This window comes from Myodes glareolus, chromosome 4, assembly GCF_982192425.1.
Source record: "Myodes glareolus chromosome 4, mMyoGla1.1, whole genome shotgun sequence".
In the NCBI taxonomy this organism is placed as follows: Eukaryota; Metazoa; Chordata; class Mammalia; order Rodentia; family Cricetidae; genus Myodes; species Myodes glareolus.
In genome coordinates, this window is record NC_142029.1 from 30724496 (window position 1) to 30745109 (window position 20614).

At 46.5% G+C, this 20614-nt stretch overlaps 1 protein-coding gene across 5 annotated transcripts in view; it reads right to left on the reverse strand.

Moving 5' to 3' along the window:
* The window catches only part of Cgnl1 (cingulin like 1), a 148552-nt gene that overhangs the window by 115154 nt on the left and 12784 nt on the right, over window positions 1–20614 (reverse strand). Inside the window, exon 1 of one of the 5 annotated variants that reach the window (XM_085689323.2) lies at window positions 887–1013. The exons of the other annotated variants lie outside the window; for them this stretch is intronic. The gene's annotated coding sequence lies outside the window, so the exon portion shown is untranslated. Of the gene's footprint in view, window positions 1–886; window positions 1014–20614 lie in introns of those variants that run through there. 5 annotated transcript variants of the gene reach the window in all.

The window sequence follows — 20614 nt, forward strand, 5'->3', positions numbered from 1 at the left end:
GCCCTTGCACCCAAGCCCAGCCTCACTTCGGCTCCAGGCTCTCCCATGCCAAGGCTGCATGTGACTGAGCCTTTAATAAATTACACCTGGCAGCGGATGTTTACATGCGAACGTGTGTTTGGGTGACATGTACGCTGGAAGGGAACCACGCATCTCCTTTCAATTTCCAAGCACCGAAGCCCTTCCTTGGCTTCTCCAGAGCCGAGGGCACAGTTTAGAATCTGGAAGCTGCTCTATGTCCTTCTCTGCCCGGGCGTCAGGATACGTAATAAAGTCTTTATTGTGTACAGATGCCTAAACAAGGAAGTTTCCCTAGGCGCCATGTTTTTCAATAAGAAAAACTTAAGTCAATAATCCGGGTGAGTTGACATTTTTGCCGCACAGAAGTTCCAGTACTCTTGATGCTTTAACCTCTCGGGTGTGGACTTGAGTGTCACCGCTCATTCATTGTTGGTGCTAAGAATTGAGCCCAGGACTCGGTGCGGGCTGAGGCCAAGCACATACTCTAGCATGGAGCTGCACTCCCAGCTGGCAGAATTTCAAGACCTACTCCATATATCTTAATTATTAAAAATACCGTTGTGCTTTGAATGAAAAATGTCTCCCACAGGCACCTGTAACTGAGCACTTGTTCCTTGTAAAGGGGATTGTTTGAGGAGGTTATGGAACCTTTAGAAGGTGCACCTTGCTGGAGGAAGGTATGTCAGTGGGGGCTTGCATGTGTGGTGTGTGTGTGTGTGTCTGCATGCATGTGTGTGTGTGTCTGCATGCATGTGTGTGTGTGTGTCTGCATGCATGTGTGTGTGAGAGAGAGAGAGAGAGAGAGAGAGAGAGAGAGAGAGTATGTATATAGAAATCAGAGGCCAGTCTGGGCATTGACCCTCACCGTTCTCCTTGTTTGGGAGGATTTCTTCACTGTTCACCACTGCTGAGGCCAGGCTAGTTGGCCAGTAGGCCTGTAGGGTTCTCCTGTTTCTGCCTCCTGAGTGCTGAGATTAAAGGCAGGCACCACCACTGCCCAGCTCTTTCCTTTTTTTAAAAAAAGACAGGGTATTACAATGAAGCCATGGTTGGCCTGAAACTCATTATGTAGACCATGCTGGTCTCAAACTCTCAAACTCACAGAGACTCACCTGGCTCTGCGCCTGCAGCCCAAGTGCTGGCATTAAAGGCATGTGGAGCCTTGTCTGGTTCAACCCCCATTCCCATCTCTCACTGGGATTATGGACGGCCATACTTCACATCCAATTTTTAGGTGGGTTCTGAGGATCTGAACTCAGGACCTCCTCTGTAAACGCCTCTCCCCAGCCCTCTACCCTTTCTTGATTCCACTGGACCCTCACAAGGCATAAAGGTCTCATCCAAGTAGTCCATCCACTTTGGTTCTCTCTACAGCTCATAGTTAGACTGTTATAACCTTGTAACAGTTTATAAACACAAACCATACTGAACTCTGACGCAGCAGCCAAGCGGCAGCAGCCAGAGGTCATCAGCTCTCTCGGGCTTGCCAATGCTGTGATTGTACATCACCACTAGTAAGCTGGTCCTAAGAGCCTGCTGCCATGCTGGATGCCTTCTGAGATAGATACTGGAGTTCTGAGGCCCTGGTCCCACAGAACTTACACGGTGGAAGGGAAGGAGAGAGTAAACATGGACTCAGACATTGTGGGAAGTGCTTTGCAGGAAACAAAGCCGCTGGAGACAGTGGGGGAGAAAAGGACCGTGGTATGAGAGAGGCGGGAAGGCTGCATTAAGAGTGGGACTTTTGGCCAGAAGGAGATTGTGAGCCTTTCAGGGAGTATCAAACAGGGGAAACAGTATGGACTGAAGCTTGCAGGGAAACACACACACACACACACACACACACACACACACACGCACGCCAGTTAAAGACTCTACAAGGCTGATTGGAAGATTAGAATTTGTAAATACTGAGAGTTGGAATGTTGCAGATTCAGATCCAAATTATCTCAGGCGATCTTTAGCTTCCTTATTAAGCATCCATGGTCCACTCGCTTGTCTGATGACTGTCATGTGACTTTTGGTGTATGTTAGTACACCGTTTGCTTCCAAGCATCATTAAACACAGCTTCTGAGACTGCAACAGAGCCCCTCCCTCCCCATTTTGCTGCAATCCGCCGACCTGGTGTTCCCAGAGTGCTTTACAAACGACCTGCTTTTTCTGTAGTTATAAATACTACATGGGGCTGGAGAAATGGCTCAGCAGTTAAGAGCATTGACTGCTCTTCCAGAGTTCATGAGTTCAATTCCCGGCAACCCATGGTGGCTCACAAACCATTTATAATGGGGTCTTATGCCCTCTTCGGGCATGCAGGTGTACATGCAGATAGAGTACTCATACACATAAAATAAAGAAAAAAAATTAAAATAAATAAATAAATAAATGCTGCATGAAAGTGTTACGACATTAAACTATGGTATTGTGGGCAACCTGAGTCCATATTCTTAGGTCATGGTCACTCATATCTAGGTCCAGAATAAATGATCTCCTATTCCCTTTGAGATTAGAGTCATGTTTTCATGTCAACAAGAAACTCAGAGACTCAATGAAATGGCTCGGCCAGATCCTAGGTGGAGCTGAGAGAGCCTCTCAAGACTCCAGGGTTTGCCAAAGTTGGAGAAAACCCCACCAGTCAGGCTCCAGGTGTTATAGAAACCCAAGCCCTGAGTAAGCACAACTTGGGAGTCGGGTGGGGGCAAAGCTGCAGTGTCCTGCTGCATAGCATGCTCTGAGGACATTGGTCAAAGCGTCACCTGGGGGTATGTTAGAAACACTGGGTTTGTGGGCTTTGTGAGGAGAGTACTTGCCTAGCATGCAGGAGGCTGTGACGCTGATCCCCAGCACTGCGCTAAATAAATGTGGCGGTAGAGGTTTGCAGTATCTGTGCTGGGGATGCTGGGGACACTAGGGACACTCGAGAAGTAGTGCAGGAGGATCAGAAGTTAAAGGTCATCCTTAGCCACAGACTGAGTTTGAGGCCATCCTGGAGTATGTGTGACTCCATCCCAACAGAGAAAAAGAAAGCTGACCTGTAAAACCAGCAACCTTCCCTGCCCATACTCTCCCTCCACCCCAGGATGCAACCTCGGCCAGGCCCAGCTTCTGTCCCCAGCCTAGAGTACGAATATCAGACACAACCTGGTGCTCTATGGCAGAGAACAGCGTGGGGTCAGTATTAACTGGACGGAGCGCTGCTTTCCTTCTTCCTTCTGGCAGCTCACTGTTGTGCTGAATGGCTGCCAAAGGTGTAAGGGTATAGCGAGACCAGCTACAGGGCACGGTGGGGATTTAACAAAGAGCGACAATGTCCACATAGGGAAATCCCTCCCTGACTTGGGAGTGCCAGGAAAGACATCGATGAGATAATCCAAACATGCAAAACAAAGTCACTCTTGTGTCTCTCCTCTCCAGAACACACTGCCCATCCTCCACCTCACCCCTTCTTAAGCAGGTGGATGACAGTCTACAAACAAAGTATCCAGAGGCTAACGCACCTGAGCTTCCCCCTTGATGAGCCGGTTTCAAGCTCCCAGTTCCATGTTTTGGGAATCCAAACTTCTGCTCAGGGATGCTCTCTCCATCCCTGTCATGATGTCTCTCCCATCAGTCACATAACCACAGCAACTTTGGTCTGTCCTCCACCCTCTCAGTCTAACACTGGGGTCCCTTGTCTGTGTCTTATGGCCATCAATCTAAATAATGGAATCCTTCAGATTGCAGTAACAGTGAAATTAACTCCTAAATTCGCTCGCTATGACCCTTGGTGCCTTTGCTCTGAACATTAACCCACTCAGGACTGCAATGTCCAAAACAGCCCTCTGGACATTAGCCCGGGTGGAACATTAACACGCACCTCAGACAGGTGGCTGATGCGCACAGAAACCTGAAGGAGAGTTACATGTCTGTGGTCTGTGTTTCTTCCCTAGGGGATAATCTATACTCTTTCTTTGTATGAAAACAAAAATATCTTTCAGGTCTCTGGCGCATCTCTTCGATGGCCTGGCCTCAACTGTAGAAATCATGCTTTGGAGTCTTAGACTAAAGCACCCCGTGCCCTAACTGTCCTGCCGGCAACAGGAGGCAGACAGTCATACCAAAACAGGTGTCAAGTTGTGAAATAGAACAGACAACGTTAAAAAACAAAATCATTGCAAAGAAAGGAAAAAGGGGGGAAAACCCCGAAGAGGAAAAGGACAAAGCGCAGAAGGAGACAAAGAAAGGAAATCCCTGCTCAGCCACTGGGACTGGAGAGACGGCTCTTGCAGAGGACCCAGGTTCTGTTCCCAGCCCCACATTCGTCTGTGATGGATGCAGAGCAAGGAAGGAGAAAGATGGAGGCGAATTACATGGAGAGGATACTCGTTAAGCTTGTGTGACCACAGGAAGCCCCGTGACAGGAAGTGCTGGTGGGGGTGTAATTGGACTCGGTACAACAGGTGACCCTGTTAAAACATCGCTTAATAAGCACTGGCCTGGCTTCCCTGACCCAAATGTGGGATGGCTCCTCCCCTCTCGTGATGACTTCCTCTTTAGTGACCTCAGAGTCACTGGGGGTGTCCCTGTCTCGGTAAACTTGGATGGCCACTTATTAAAACCCGCTGCCATCACCAATTCCCCAGAGCTCAGGCCGCCTCCACCCGTGTTGGAATGTGAACCCAGTGGCATCAGAGACCCAAGCCACCTAACTGACCCATGCAAAGTCTGTCAACCAACAACACAGGTCCCCACGCCCACCAGAGCCCGGCCAAGTTCCTAGGGCACGCCTTCCAACATTGTTCCTCACAGTAACTACAGTTCTACATTTCTGTAAGTTTTTCAATTTTTACTTAATGTCTACCTCCCTCACCAAACAAACAAATACATTGAGCAGACACCGTACTCAGTTTTGTGAATGAGAGACATCTATCCATTTAAGACCTCCCCCTCCAAATGAGAAAATGGGACGGTTCACTTTTGAGTAACCGGTGCAGAATTAGCCCCCAGAGCCACTTTACCCATAGGTGTCTGATGCGAAACATGCCAGTAATTATCACTAATTAGTAATAATTAGTAATACAGTCATAAATCGTACTGACCATTCACCATGTGTCAACGGTGATGTCAAACAATATATATATATATATATATTTACAATATTTTTCCGTGCTTTACCAGTAGGTATCATATAATTTGCCATTACTTCTCAGGTGAAGCAACTAAGGCTCAGAGAGAGGGGTTCAGTCACTTGCCTAAGGTCACCTAGCAGCTGTGACAGAGCCAAAGGTCACAGATGCCCATCTGCCTCCGAAGCCCAACTACACAACAGCCACAGGCATCTTGGTTAAGGGCCTGGACTTTTTCCAACATTCATGACCCTGCACAAACGGTCTGATCCCAGGAGAGCCACTCTAAGCCACACAATCAACAAATGGCCAAGTGAGCTTCTGGAACTCATCTGGAGTGTAGGTTGTTGTTGGGGGCGGGTCAGATGCAGAGAATTATAAAAACAAAACAGGGGCAGGGGGGTGGTGCTGGTGTTGCATCTGCCAGGAAACCAGCCATTGGTCATTTACCAAAGACAGGTACACACTCAGGAGCAGGGACGAGGCAAGTTCCCAAGTCACCTTGATCCCATATGACCTGGGGGTCTTTCTCAGATTCACAGCGATGGAGGAGGAATCTGTGGGCTCCCACAGCGAGGAGGATCCTGGAGGAACAGAGCTGGGAAGGTGAGAGGAGGCTGGCTTACCTGAGAGGGACGGCAGAATATTAAGAGCCATGTAGAACTTAGAGGAGAAAACGAGACTTTTTCTGATGGCCATGAAGAAGTGGAACGTTGCAGCCCCCAACCACTCTGGAAACAGAAGCATCTCCTCCCATCTCAGAAAGCAACAAGATCTTAGGCAAGTCACCACCCACACCTTCTGTCCCATAAGAAGGAAAGGGTGGGGGCTGTGATATAGCTTAGCTGGGAGAATACTTGCCTAGCACACACGAAGTCCTGGGTTCAGTGCCCACGATCCCCATAAACTGGGCATCATAGCACACACCTAACACAGGGGTTAGACAGGAGGGTGTGTTCACAAGTTCAAAGCCAACCTGGGGAACCCCATCTCAAAATAAAGCTTAAAATTGGGGGGGGGGGAGTTAGCCATTGGACATATACCAAAAATATGTACACACCCAACAGTCAGGATAAGACAAGTTCCCAGACCACTTTGATCCCATGTGGACCGGGGAGTGCCTCAAATTGTCAGCAAATGGGAAGGGAAACTATAGGTTCCTCTCACATTGCAACAGATGAGCTTGGAAGTCCTCCATGCTGGTCTCCCAAGAAAGGCCAAGCACATTGAGAACAGGATGGCCACTTCATGGAATCATTATGGGATGGAATGAGGCCATGAATGAGGAAGCACTTTATCAACTGTCATTCATTAGGGAAACAGGAGGCACCAAGCCTGTGTTCCTGTAGTCATTGTAAATCCAGTCTCTGCTATTCTCTCTCTCTCTCTCTTTCTCTTTCTCTCTCTCTCTCTCTCTCGCTCGCTCTCGCTCTCTCTCTCCCTCTCCCCCCTCCTCTCTCCTCTCTCCCCTCTCTCCCTCCTCTTTTTCTTAGTCTCAGAGAACTGGTAGACTCCTGAGCAGGGATTCCAAGCTCCCTATGCAAGGCAGGATACTGAGGGACTGGCCTGGGCTCCCTTTTTCAGAGGACCACCCACGCTGTGTAGCTGGATTCTCAACCCCAACATCTGTTTTTCTGTGGACAGTTATCAAGAACCCACTCCCTGGAGGTCTATCCTGGGTAATGGAGGAATTTGGAAAACAGGAACAGAAACTGTGCCTTCAAAGTGGCCCAGAGGTGACTGGGAAGGCATCATCGAAAAACGGGGAAAGGAGCATTTCCAACTTATGGCTTAAAACTTCATAGTCAGTCTTATCTTTCTCAGTTCCTTGTGGCTACTTGAGGAAGTGCTTGGTTTCCTCCATCATCTTCAAAGTGAAAAGGAAAACATCTCCCTGACCTTGCTTCCATCACAAAACCATCTCTTCTGGCTCCATCTCTCTTGCCTCCCTCCTCCTCTTATAAAAATCCCCATGAACACATTGGGCTGAACAAGTTTGGTCGTTCTCCCAGCTCAAAGTTGTTCATGCAGTTGCACCCCCTTTGCCTTACAAGGAATCATCACATTCCTTACAAGGAATGCAGGATCGGGCAGAACATGAGCATCTTTGAGGAGTCATTGTCCTCACAGGAGGACAAGCAATCTGTATTTTTCTGTGGCTTCTTAATTTTTCTATTTAAAATGACATAGAGGAGCCAGACATGGCAGCAGAGGTCTGTAAAACCAGCACTTGAGAAGCTGAGGCAGAAAGCTCAACCTGAGCTAACAGCCACATCTTGTCTCAAAGAGCAAACAAATAAAAGGGGTATACCAAATCATAGCTACAGTCACAAGACATCATCGTCAAGGAGAGCTGTGACCTCTGTAAATACCAGGTCTAGATTTGGCAGGGCAAGAATATGAGCCACACAGTAGGTTCTCCTTGAATCGAGGATCTCTCTGATCCACGCCAAAGACACATGCATCCCTCAGGATCCAGCTTCAGAAGCACATCCTGAGGAGGACACGGTGGTCCCATGAGCCAGGTGTCACACATCCCCTCACTCCTGTTGGAAGGAGAGCCACTGCCTGAGGTGATTTCAGAAATGCCAAGAGAAAGCAGTGGTGATGAGGGAGGGAATGAGCGGAGGAACTAGATAAACTCCCCTCAAATGCCAGAGGGGCTGTCACGTGAAAAGGAGATTAAATCTGTTCTGGGTTCCTAGAGCAGGGACAATTCCATGCAGACTTGCCTGACCTATGTGCTCACAGGATAGCAATGAATGCAGCTCAACACAAAATTCCAAACTTGCTTAAAACATTATGAGAGCTGGAGAGATGCTCAGTGGTTAAAAGCTGTTCTTTAGAGGACACAGGTTTGATTCTCAGCACTCACACGGAGGCTCACAACCATCTGTAACTCCAGCTTCAGGGAATCCAACACCCTTTTCTGGCCTCCACAGGCACTGAACATACATAGTGCATATACATACATACATACTGGCAAAAATAAAAAACCCACACATAGAAAAAAAATCTCAAAAATTATTTTTAAAAACATTATGAAAATTGGTTTCTGTAACTCAATTGTACAGTTGTGAAATATAAATATAAGTTGTGAAATTGTAGGTGACAATGACCTATTGTAAAGTGGAAAGGCTGGACATACCTTGTAAGAGAAGAAACAAGCCTTCTAACAAAGACACCCAAAGAGAAGACAAGCTATTTTAGGAGACGGCTGTTGAAGAATTTTTGTCTAACTACGCCAATATGAGTTGCATTTGTTTATATTGCAGAATATTTGCTTTAACTATGTAAAAAATGTGTCACATTTGTTTAATTATGTAAAGGTGTGTTGCTGTTTTACCTTGCCTGCCTAAGGCACCTGATTGGTCTAATAAAAAGCTGACCAGCCAATAGTGAGGGAGGAGGTACAGGCAAGCCTTCCAGTCAGGGAGAATAAGTAGGAGGAGGAATTTAGGCTTGAGGAAGAAAGAAAAAGAGATGACAAGGAGATCCCTGGGGCCAGACAGACAGACATGGAGGAAGCAGGAAAGTAGGACATACAGAATGAAAGAAAGGTCAAAAGCCCTGAGACAAAATATAGATGAATAGAAACAGGTTAAATTAAGTTTAAAGAGCTAGTGGGACAAACCTAAGCTAAGGCTGACCATCATAATTATTTAAGTCTCTGCGTCTTTATTTGGGAGCTGGTAGGCAGCCCAATGAAATTCCAACTACAGACATCAAATGTTCCTCATTGAATGTGGCTACCCAGTCACACTGGAGATGGGACTCTTAGTGTTAGTGAGGACAAGAATCGGATTCCAACCCTGGTCCCTTTACTTGTACAAAAACCTCCAGATAATCACATGAAGGAGCTCAGGACAGAAGGAAAGGGAGTCAGGACACTGAGGAGCAAGCTTTCTGCAGATCTTTCCCAGCCTTACCGCACAGCCAGCTGGGAGATTAACCTCTTCACTGGCAGACTTTGCTCCCGCCTGCCCCTGGGAGAAGGTGGTTTGGGTCCACTGCCTATAGACCTCCAGCCTGGACCAGAGAACCAATGATACCCTCAAGAATGATTTCAGGCCCATCATTGGCACCTGTCTCATTCCCAGACAAACTCTTAAACCATCAGCAGCTGGTTATCCTCCTAGAGGAAAGAAATCAGTCCAAGCCAGTCCCCAAAGGAAACCAGGGAGTGTCATACAAAAGTCTACACACACACTATTGGGGCAGTCAATACTGATCGGGTAACTGAAAAACAAAGAGACAGGAGCTTGGCTGGAATTTTCCAAGGAGCGTTTGATGCACTTGGTTTAGAAAACTTATCAGAACTGCAAGAGCAGCAGGAAACTACATGGGGTGATTGCTACAAAGTGTTCAGAAACCCCGTACAGAAGTGAGCCAAGGGTCAATGAAAGTGCACGCTTTTAACCCCAGCATTCGGAGACAGAGGCAATCAGATCTCTGTGAGTTCAAAGCCAGCCTGGTCTAAATAGTGAGTTCTAGACCAGTCAGGGAAACACTATAGGACCTGTCCCACAGAGGGGGATGGGAAGAAATGTGGTGGTAGAAATGTCCCCACGACTAACTTGCAAGTTCCCTGCTTATAGGGACAACCAGATACTCTAATAGGTGGCAGAGGGGACAGATGGGAACATTTTTATATTATGTATTATGAAGACTTACTTGTACTTCATATTACAGAAAGGAATGTGCATATACACATTATTATCAGCTTACACACACACACACACACATTTTAAATGTTGGCTTGTTCTGCATTAACCTTCTCCCAGAGCACATGCTCCTGCAAGAAGACAAGATGGGTGTGAGCAGAAAGTAACTTGACTCAGCAGTTCAAGTACCTGTGTCCAGTCAGCCACAGAATGAGGGAAGAGAGCAAAAGATAATAGCAACAATGAGAGAAAGATACCACAGGTCTCGGAAAGACGGCCAAGCACCTGACCAGAGGAGCAGGACTGAACTCCAGAATGAATGCCTTTGTCCATCCCCTTCTCCCTATATAATCAACTGGCTAGAGACAGTTGGAAGGGGGGCCTTCTAGGATATCAAGTCATTGCCCTCTCAAATAGCATAACTCTCCAGTACAGGGAGTGCCGTACAGTTTTAAGATTCAACTCCTCCCTCTGCTGATTGGCTTCTGAAGCGGTGGGAAGCATGGAATGAATTCTGCATAGAGCTTTGCAGGTCTGAAAAAAGTTTGAAGAAGAGCAGGGGCAACTCGCAGAGGACCCTGAATGCTCCATCCCCAGACAGCTTGATATAGAACTCTAGATCCTAGAGGGAATGTAGAGGGAGACTTGGATGCTGGCTCTGGCAGCAGATCCCTCAGGTGACACTCAGTACACCCAAACTGATACTGGAAAATTGCCAATGCCACTATTCAACTTGTTAGTAGTTTAATTTTTTTTAATTTATAATCTCTCTCTCTCTCTCTCTCTCTCTCTCTCTCTGTGTGTGTGTGTGTGTGTGTGTGTGTGTGTGTGTGTGTGTGTGTGTGTGCAGAGAGGCCAGAAGAGGGCATCAGATCTCCTTCATCACACCGACATGTTTAACTGTATGCATACATGCACACACATGCATATACCACACACAAAGAGAACAATGCAAATTTATCTTTCTAGCAAAGGCAGAAAGCAGCTAAGGCAGGTATGGTGAGCACTGGTAGATAACAGTTCTGGGTCATTCCATGATCCTTGCTTACCCACTGTTACTAAACCAGGTTCCCTTACTAAGCATGGTCCTCAAACTGCAAATGAAAAACCCTCCACTGAGCCACAGCAAAGCTTACCAGAGACATTAGTGCTCACTCTGAGTCCTGAACCACCCTGCGAATATCAAATGCTTTCTTGTGCTGATGGCTAGGGCCTCTAACCTTCCAAGAAGTAGGGACCCATAGCCTCCAGCCAAGCCCCAAATGGACAAATCTAAATGCAAAACACTGCCCAGGAGAAGTGTTTTACAGGGAACTCTCAGTTCATGACTCCTTCCTAGCTATTTGGGTTTTCAAACCAAGCATGGTTTTTGTTGGACCCATTTCTCTGCATTTTTTGTCATTAGAAAAACAACTCCCTGGTTTAGGCTCAATTGAGAACACACAGCCCCACCTATGCATTATCTGAGTGGCTTCCAATTGTCTGAAACCCTCACAGGCCAGGGCCAATTTTAACAATTTCTTCCAGGGTATATATGTGCATGCAAGAGCTCACAATGTAGATGTGCTGGGTGAGGTGCACATGTGTATGCAAATGAATGTGCATGTGTACATGAGCATGTAGAGGCCAAAGGTCAACCTCAGGTATCATTTCTCAAGAGCCACTTTTTAAGACAGCATCATCTTTAGCAGAGGCAGGCAGATCTCTGTGAGTTTGAGGCCAACCTGGTCTACAGAGAGAGTTCCAGGACATCCACAGCTACACAGAGAAACCCTGTCTCAAAAAAAAAAAAGACAGTAAAGACAGAATCTCTCACTGAACGGAGCTTACCCATTAGACTATCCCAGGGCTCTACCTATCATGGTCTCCAAGCTCACATCACTGCACCTGGCTTTTTAAGGTCAAATGTGGGTTCTCTAAGCACCATGCCAGCTGGGCCATCTCGTCAGCTCAACCTTCTTTTTTCTTTCTTTTTTTCTTTAAGACTTATTTTTATTTTATGTGTTTTGACAGTGTGTATGTGTGTGCCCCATGTGCATGTAGTGCCTAAGGAAATCAGAAGAGGATGCCAGAGCTGCCGGGAGCCGAACTCAAGTCCTCTGCAAAGAATACACACAGGACCAGGGCAAAGCGTCAAAAGTCAACTGTGAGCGAGGCATGGTGTCACGCACCTTTACTGCCAGCACTACAAAGGATGAGGCAGGAAGATCTCAAGTTCGAGGCCAACCTGGGCAACACAGTGAGTCTAAGCTCAGCCTGGGCTGCACAATGTGTCTGAGGTCAGCCTGGGCTGTATAGTGAGATCCTGTCTCAAAACAAATAGATCAGTAAAATAAGTAAACAACTTTGAGGGAGTCTAAGACAGTCTCTTAGCAAGTCCTCTGCTGCCTGAAGCAAGGGAGATGGGGAAAGGACATTAGCACCCAGTAGCTTCACTCTGGGAAGATGCCTTACAACGTGTCAAGTGCCAGAGTAATGGACCCTGTGATCCCAAAGAGAACCACCAGCCTGGGTACGCTGAAGACCAGACAGCCTTGAGGTGCTGTCTATCAAAGAAAATAACTTCAGTTTATGAATGTGGGCGTCTACCAGGCCTCAAGGGAACCTAACTCTGTCCGCCTCCAAAAAGTAAACATAGCGGGGTGTGGCTCACCCTGCACTGCTGGAGGGAATGACTTCAGCTTAGGGAGGGCTGCTCTCTGCCTGAAGATTCTACTCTATGATTTTCCCAGGATATGGACACAGAGTAGATCACGGAAACCCTTAGCTTCTGCCCTGCCCTCATCTCAGTGTCCTATGAAGGCACCAAATAGAATAACGTCTTAAAATTCTTTCAGACTAGAAGCAAACTGCCTGAACCAGTATTTTAAACTTACCAAATTTAAATAACAAGAGGGACTATTTTGGTTTGGGCAGCAAAAAGACTAGTAATTCTTTTTTAATTTTATTGCATTTATGCATTTGGGGGAGGGGAGAGTATATGGTCTATGGGCTTCGTTGATCACATGACCTAAAGAGTGAGTGTGGAGGTCAGAGGACAACTGTAGGAGCTGGTTCTATCCTTCTGTTATATGGGTCCCAAGAATTGAAATCAGGTTAGCAGGCATGGCACGTGCCTTTACCCCCATCTCAACTCTAATTGTTATTCTAATAAGCTTTCTGATTGGAAAAAAAAAAATCACAGCCACAATAGGACTGATTTTTTCAAAATTCTCGGTAAACATGTTTGGAATAGTAAGAACAAAAGCAATTGGGAAAACGAAGCAGATGAAGCCGAGAGGTCTCTGCTCAGCATATTTGTTAAACACAAACAAAGAAAAATCCATCCAAACATTAGGTCGCCGTAAGTGCGATCAAGCCAGACAAGATGTCTAGTGTCTTAACTCCTCATGTACACAGCCAGCCGCTCAGGAAAGCCACCTCCAGAGAGCAGAGACTGGTGGTTGATGGCCACCTCCAGTCATCAAAAAACCCAGCCATTCTCCATTCCATTCGCCATCAGAAAGCAAGAAGCCTTCTCCACACCCTATGCATGGCCCAGAAATAATACAATAGCCATAGATCATATATTTAACTAACCCAGAAAACATTAGGCTACTGTGTTTGTGAGCACTCAATGTTTTGATAAATGAGTAAATGTAAGCAAAGTAAATATTTTATACTGTATGCAAAAACAAACAGGCAACTGAGGTCATGCAGTCCTCCCGGTTCTGAACTGAAGGAGCCCTCCTGAGAGAGTCTGATGACTCCCCCCTCACTCCGGCTACTTCAGCTCCCTTGGTTTCTCAGAACACACTAGCAATACTCTAGTCCTGTTACCAAGTGGCCAGGCCAGCTCCAGATCTCAGCTCATTGTTGCTTCTCAGAGAAACTCTCTCAACAGCTCGGCAGCTCATAGGAAAAGCCTTTCTGATAAGGCAGGGCCCAGTCCTCCAGACCACCTTATCTGGCCATATTGTTCTTTCGGCCCTTATCACGCAAGATAGGCCTTATCTGCTGGTGTGTTTATTGTGTCTCCTCCATTACCATTCAAGATATCAGGATGGAGTCTTTTGTGAGCTGGATCTTCAGGGTTAAAATAGGGCCTGGCACATGCTGGCAGTGAGGAAATGTCTTGCATATATGCGTACATGAATAAATAAATCAATCCACCAATCAATAGCATTTGTATTAAAAGCTGTATCTTCCAAAGAGTTTTTCAAAGGGTTCAGCCCATTCAGGCTCCCACTGCTGGAGCTCAGTGTGGGGAAGAGCGGATTACAAAGGACAAAGGTAAAAAATACACAGGAAGTTCTTACCCGAGGGCAGATACAGAAAGGACCACAACTCCCAAATTAAGAGTAGCACCTTGGAGTTGGAGAGATGGCTCAATGGTTAAGAACACCAATTGTTCTTCCGAAGAACCTGGGTTCAATTCCCAGCATCCACATGGAAGCTCACAACTGTCTGTAACTCCAAGATCTGACACCCTCACACAGCAAAACACCAATGCACATAAAAAAAAAAAAGAGTAGCATCTCATAGTGACCCAGTCAATATGAGAAATCAGATACTGTATGCCAGCCAGAGGTGAGAGGGGGATATGGACAGTAGGAGGGTGGCGTGGAACAGGACCATGACCTTGACACTAAGCAGGCACAGAGCGCCTACCGGCTGAGAGCACCAGTATCGGGTGAGGGCTTTGGAAGGAGGGAAAGGGTCACCTTACCTCCAGGAAATGTCACCCGCCTCATGAATATTCATAATAACGTAACTTCATTAGTATTCACGCAGAACCCACTGTGCTGCAACAGGACCTCTTGGATTCTGGATGCTCCAATCTTTCCTTTCCACCTTGCTGAGGTCTCTCCAGATAGAATTAGGAGTCTCTACGCTTGTGGGGCTAATAGCTATTGGAAAACAGGTACCTCTGAGTGGCTTGAGGGGTCACTCCACGGCCTCCCTATTGGGAGGAAATGTGGTGGTCTCTGCTTTCTTAGTGCCCTTGAAAGCTGAAGTGACCAGAGAGAAGTCAAATTGCAGTCTTTCCGACCAATCGCCCGAGGCTGAGGAACCACAGGCAAGGGCTGGAAAGCACAGAACAAAACTGCCAGGAAAGCGGGTTTTTTGTACGAAAATGCACCCTTTGCAAAAGCACCTGAAAGAAGGGCCCAGATTTCTCAATAAGCCCCTCAGGGTGCCATTCCTGCAGCTTTTCACAGAAACTTGGTTTCAGAAAATCCATGACAGTTTTACCAGATTTATTCAAACAGCATTCTTTATGAGAAAATGTCTTACATACTACTAAAAAAGAGGGGGGGCTCACCAATAAATCCCTGAAGAGGCCGCAGTTGTGTGCCAGAGGGTAGCGGGGAAGAGTGCTCAGCTTCAGCCTTTCCAAAGACACAAGACTGGGCTTTTCCAGAGTTAGCGGGGAGAACGGAACGCCAGAGCTAAGCCATTTTCCTGGAAATACCACAAGGCTTCCAGGTCCCTGGACTTCTGAGCCCAGTTAATGAGAACAGGAGCCCAGGAGGCCCTGAGAAAGGGCCATGGGGCAGAGGCGTTTCTAACAGCCTAAATCAACACCTCAAATTGCAGGGGAAGCCACAGCTGCCCACAGAGCACTGGCCCAGGGCACTCCTAGGCAGCAATCATACTGAGGTGTCTCTGGGAACAAGGAGTGTGGGAAGTCTCTTCCTGGATGGGTTAAGGGACAGTCCCTGGTTTCCCTGGCAGCACACATGTCTTCTAAAGCTAGAGGCCGCCTTCCACTCCAGAGGTGTAAAGCCGGGTCAGGGAGGGGCTGCCTCTCTAGACTTGGAGAATGGTACCCCAGGCATTCTCTAGGATGTTCCTGTCCTCCACAGCATCACCTCTGTTTAGACTGAGTATTTGCCAGCTTGCCTCCAGCCAGTCAGATGCTGCCTTTCAAGGGTTTGTGTACCTCTATAATGGCTTCCAGGAACACATACTCCAGCCGCTGAGGTTTGGCAATGGAGTTCACTTTTCCCCACTAAAACACTACAGCTGGGCCTCTGCTGGAGATTCTCAGGGCTGCACCATGGAGCAGGCCTTCCTGATCCTCAAAGTCAATGAAACCTGTCTTGAAATAAACACTCAAGCATCCGCGGACAGTTCTTTCCCCAGGTTTTGATTTGTGGGCTTGGGAATTTTTTTCAAGCCTGTATCTCATCAAAGGAGGCTTTACACAGTTGAGAGAAAGTGTTTTAAACATACTGTAATGCTTGCAAAAACATTATCATTTTCTTAGCACCATAGTCTTGGCCTAAACATTAGCAGGAAACCAGCCTCCTAGAAAGAGGTCCAGCCCACTGAGGAAGCACAGCATGAGTCAGGGATAGACTGGTCCAGCCAAGCCCACCATGATGGCCGCCCCCGAGAGACAGAACCCCTCCATCCTTAGCTAGCAACCAAAGCTCCTTCACAGGCACTTTCTAAACACTCCCCTGCCTCCCTGGAAGGCGCTGTGGAAAGAACAGCTCTGTGATCCGCAGCTTCAGGCTGACATCATTGGAAACACCTCCTCCCCTCTTCAGGAGAGCTGGAAAAGTACCCACCTCTCCGTTTTCCGTTTGAAATAAAGCATGCATGGATGCATGGGTGGATGCATGCAGCCAGAGACTCAGGAGCCTGTAGCCCCACTGCCTTCTCACAGTATTTGAATCTATATCTCAAAGTCCTATTCAGAGGAGAAAATGTGTTCCTGGGGTTAGGACAGGAAAATAGGAGGTCCCTAGCAGTGGCTTCATCTAAGACAAAAAGGGCATAGGTCACACAGCGGCTGAAGTCTTTAAGCTCCACCAGCACCATTTGGTATTTAACGCCTCAAAGCCTTGCAAGTACTTCCTATGTACAAATCGGGAACCAGGGGAAGAGTATAAAGAATTCTGGGAAATGAACATGGTGGGAGAGGGAAGCAGTGAGGTTTCCTCAACCCAGAACTCTGCTCTCTCCACTCTTAAGACAAACCCAAGAGACTAAAAGCAACCGGACACGGGAAAAAAGCCAACATGGTAAAAACTCTTCTTTAGGGGGCAGGGTATCACTGTGCAGCCCTTGCTGGTCTCGAACTCAGATCCGCCCGCCTCTGCCTTCCCCAGTGCTGGGACTAAAGGTATCATCATGCCTGGGGTACTATTTCTTTTTCTGCTTTCTCACCCACAGGATTTTTACTGACCAAAATAAATAGGTTGTTTAAAAAACAAAGTGAAGCATGGTTTAAATTTTCAAACCACAATTGACTTGGATTTCAGTCAATAATGCCACAACGCCACCATTTATTTAACTATAATTAGAATTTTAGGGTTAAATTCTTTGTTTTTAGTTTTGTATTACATATCTGTTTACTTACAGGTGTGGTGTATGTGTGTGTGTGTGTGCGTGCGCACATACTCAGCAGCACCATGGCACATATGTAGATATCAATGGACAACCTGAAAGAGTCAGCTCTTTCCTTCTACCTGGTGGGTTTCAGAGGTCCCACTGTGGTCATCAGGTTTAGTGGCCTGCTCTACCTGCTGTCCCTTACAATCATATTTAATGTCGAACAACAAAAGTTTAGATTTAACACACCTGAAGGGAGCGAGGCGACTGTCCCCAGCAGGAGCCCTGCACCCTCTGCACTGCTCTCCAATCCAGGTGCCCTGTGAGCACCCGGGGTGGGTTAACACAGCGTGGGTTAACACGGCAGGGATGTGGGGTGGGTTAACACAGCGGGGCTGTGTACTTCCCCAACTGGCCAAGCAATCTGCCAGTCCAGCCTGAGCAAACAGTTCACACCCTGTCCCCACAGCTTGCTTAGTTTTCAGGTAGGTCTGGAAGTTTCCAAACATGCTGTCTGCTAATGGCTGTTGAGCAGTTGCCCCTTCCACATGCTCCGGTCTCTCCTCTGGGAGTGTGAGCACCCAGCCCTCACACTGGGGCGGGGCGCGGGCACACAGTCAGGGAGACTTCCTGCCTTCTTTCCTTCTTCCTCCAAAGAGACAGAGAAAATGTAAAAGGAGGGAAATCCTGACGTCACCAGGTCTTTATTCCTAAACTTTCCATTCATTGTTTTCTGATTTCATTATATGGATTGAAAATATCCCTTTTCACTGAACAAAATAACATGAACAGAATTGAAGGAAAAGAAACAAAACAAAGGAAAAAATGTACATAAACATAAATAAATGCTTGGGGAATGGTTCCAGAGATTAACAACTGCCAATGGTAAAACTGAAAATGGTTTTGAATTTTCATCTCATTCTTTTTATTTTCAAAGTATTTTTGTGCGATAAGCATCTATTGTTTGTTTCTTTTTTCCTTTCTTCTTCATTTTTGGTTTTTCGAGACAGAGTTTCTTTGTGTAGCTTTGGAGCCTGTCCTGGAACTCACGCTGTAGACCAGGCTAGCCGCGAACTCACAGAGATCTGCTTGTCTCTGCCTCCCAAGTGCTGGGATTAAAAGCATCGTCTGCCACGCCTAGCACTAGGCTGGCCTTGAACTTAGAGACGCACCTACCTCCGCGGCAGCTGACCTCTAATTAATTCACAGAGATCCACCTGCCTCTGCCTTCTGAGTGCCGGGATTAAAAACCTGTGCCACCACACCTGGGTGCATCTATTGTTTCTTTTTGGGATGAGAATACAAGTCAATTGTTCAAGTGTTTTCCTAGTACACACTGGGTTCTGTCCCCATAGACTGATTTCCCAACTGCAACACTAAACAAAAACAAAATAAGGGACGGCAAGACGGTTCAACAGGTAAAAGCACTGGCCACCAAGCCCAATGATGACCTGAGTTCAATACCCAGGACCCACACGATGGAACGAGAGAACCAACTCTTGCAAGTGGTCCTCTGACCTCCACACTCATGCTATTATGCACATAAAATAAATAAGTACATGAAAAAAGCCTTTTAAATAAAGTCAGACACAAAACGGTACATGCTTTATGAATCATTTGGGGTTTTTTTATGAAATTCAAATAGTAAAAATTTACATATGGTAAAAAACAGTGGCTACTGTTGAAGGGTGACAACTGAGACAAGGCAGGAGAAACCTGTACAGGATTCTGTACCCTTACGACTAATGTATTTTACTTTAAAAAATCAAATCAAATCTTGGGTTGAGCCACAACTATCACTGTTTAAGAGCTGCGTGGCCTTGAGTCGATTCTTTATGCATCTAACCTAAATGAGGATCAACACATCACCTGCTTCGTGGAGATGGTGAGAATTAAGTCCAGCGATGTCTATGCAGTCACACTTAACACAGGACCCGGTTCCGGGTCGAGCTCGGTGCTCGTCCGCAGCAGCTGCAGCAGCAAATACCCTGCTGCTGTTTTAACTGGCGTCAGGCTCCAAGCTTTGAGCCCTTAATCTTGTTGCCACCCCATCGCTCCAGTTCCTGTTCTTATCTGTTTCTCAGCCAGAAGCCAAGCGGGTGGCCCAGGGAATCCAGAAGCATAGGACCCCAACTTCATCTCAAAGATGGGCGCGACACACTGCGGATGCAGCCTCTGAGGTCACAGCAAAAGGAAGCTGGCCAGAGTCACCCTATCAGGATTAATCACCCACTGAAGAGAAAAAATGACTGGAGGCTCTAAAAGCGGTAGCTGGTTTTTGCAGGAGAAAGGATATTTTATTCTGGTGGAATAATTCATTTGGAATGGAGAAGTCGCATGGGAACTGAACCAGTTCATCTTTCTTCCCAAAGGAAGGCGAGGAGACAGCCAGCCCTCTGTTAGAAGTGTTTCGTGTTGACTGGCTGAATTTACTATCCTTTCATGTATCCGAGATTTATACTCAATTTGCGAAGCATATGCCTGTGGGTGAAATAACTTTAGATGCTGGTCATGCGGTAAAGGATTCGGATAAGCTCAGATCATTGAAACACCATAAACACGTCCTCCAGTTTATGAGGTCAGCCTGCAGATTGAATGTGACTCACTCTGACCGGCCTTTGCTTTAACGAATGCAGACAATCCTCAAGTTCAAACCCAGCCCCACCGCTGACCAGCTGTATTACCTTGGCGAAGTACTGAATCTCTCTGTGCCTCAGTTTCCTGAGATGGACTGACAAGACAATGGCGTCATTACAAGAAGATAAATTAGAACCCATCAGGCACTTGTAGGTATTAGCTCATTTCGGTCTCACGACAGTTTCTGGTTATGGTACAGAATTCATCTGAAATGACACATTCCAATCACCACAAACTTGGAGGACATAGTACAGACTGTCCGAAAGCCAGGAGGTAATTTTACAAAAATTACATCAAGGGAGTATGAACATCATGTTACATATGCATGTGCATACACACACACACACAGGAAATTTAAATTTAAATCAAGTCAACTTTAGAACATAATATAGGAATGAGGTCAATCTCTGCATTTCAATCTAATGCCCCCAAAAGATGAGAAACAATATTCTAATTTCAAATGTCTAAGGATATATATATATGTATGTATTTAATGTATGTATATATGTATGACTCATATATGAACGCGTTCACACACACACACACACACACACACACATTTGAGAATGCAGTTGACCTTCAACTGTGGGTTCCTTTCAGCCTGCAGCAGAGAAGGCTCAATAAAATTGTACATTTTCCTTCCTTTGTAAATGTTGAAAGCTTTTCATTTTGTTCCAAAGGAAATGGCTGTAGCAACGTTCAATGACATCAGACACCATCCTTGTCTGGGTGGTGTGGGTATCCGGTGGCCGTTACAGAAGGGCTTAATGCTAAAAACCCAGGAGCACGTAAGCTATGGGCAACATTATGGAGCATCCCTTACAGCACGCTTCCTTCTGGTTTACCAGAAGCAACTCAGAAAG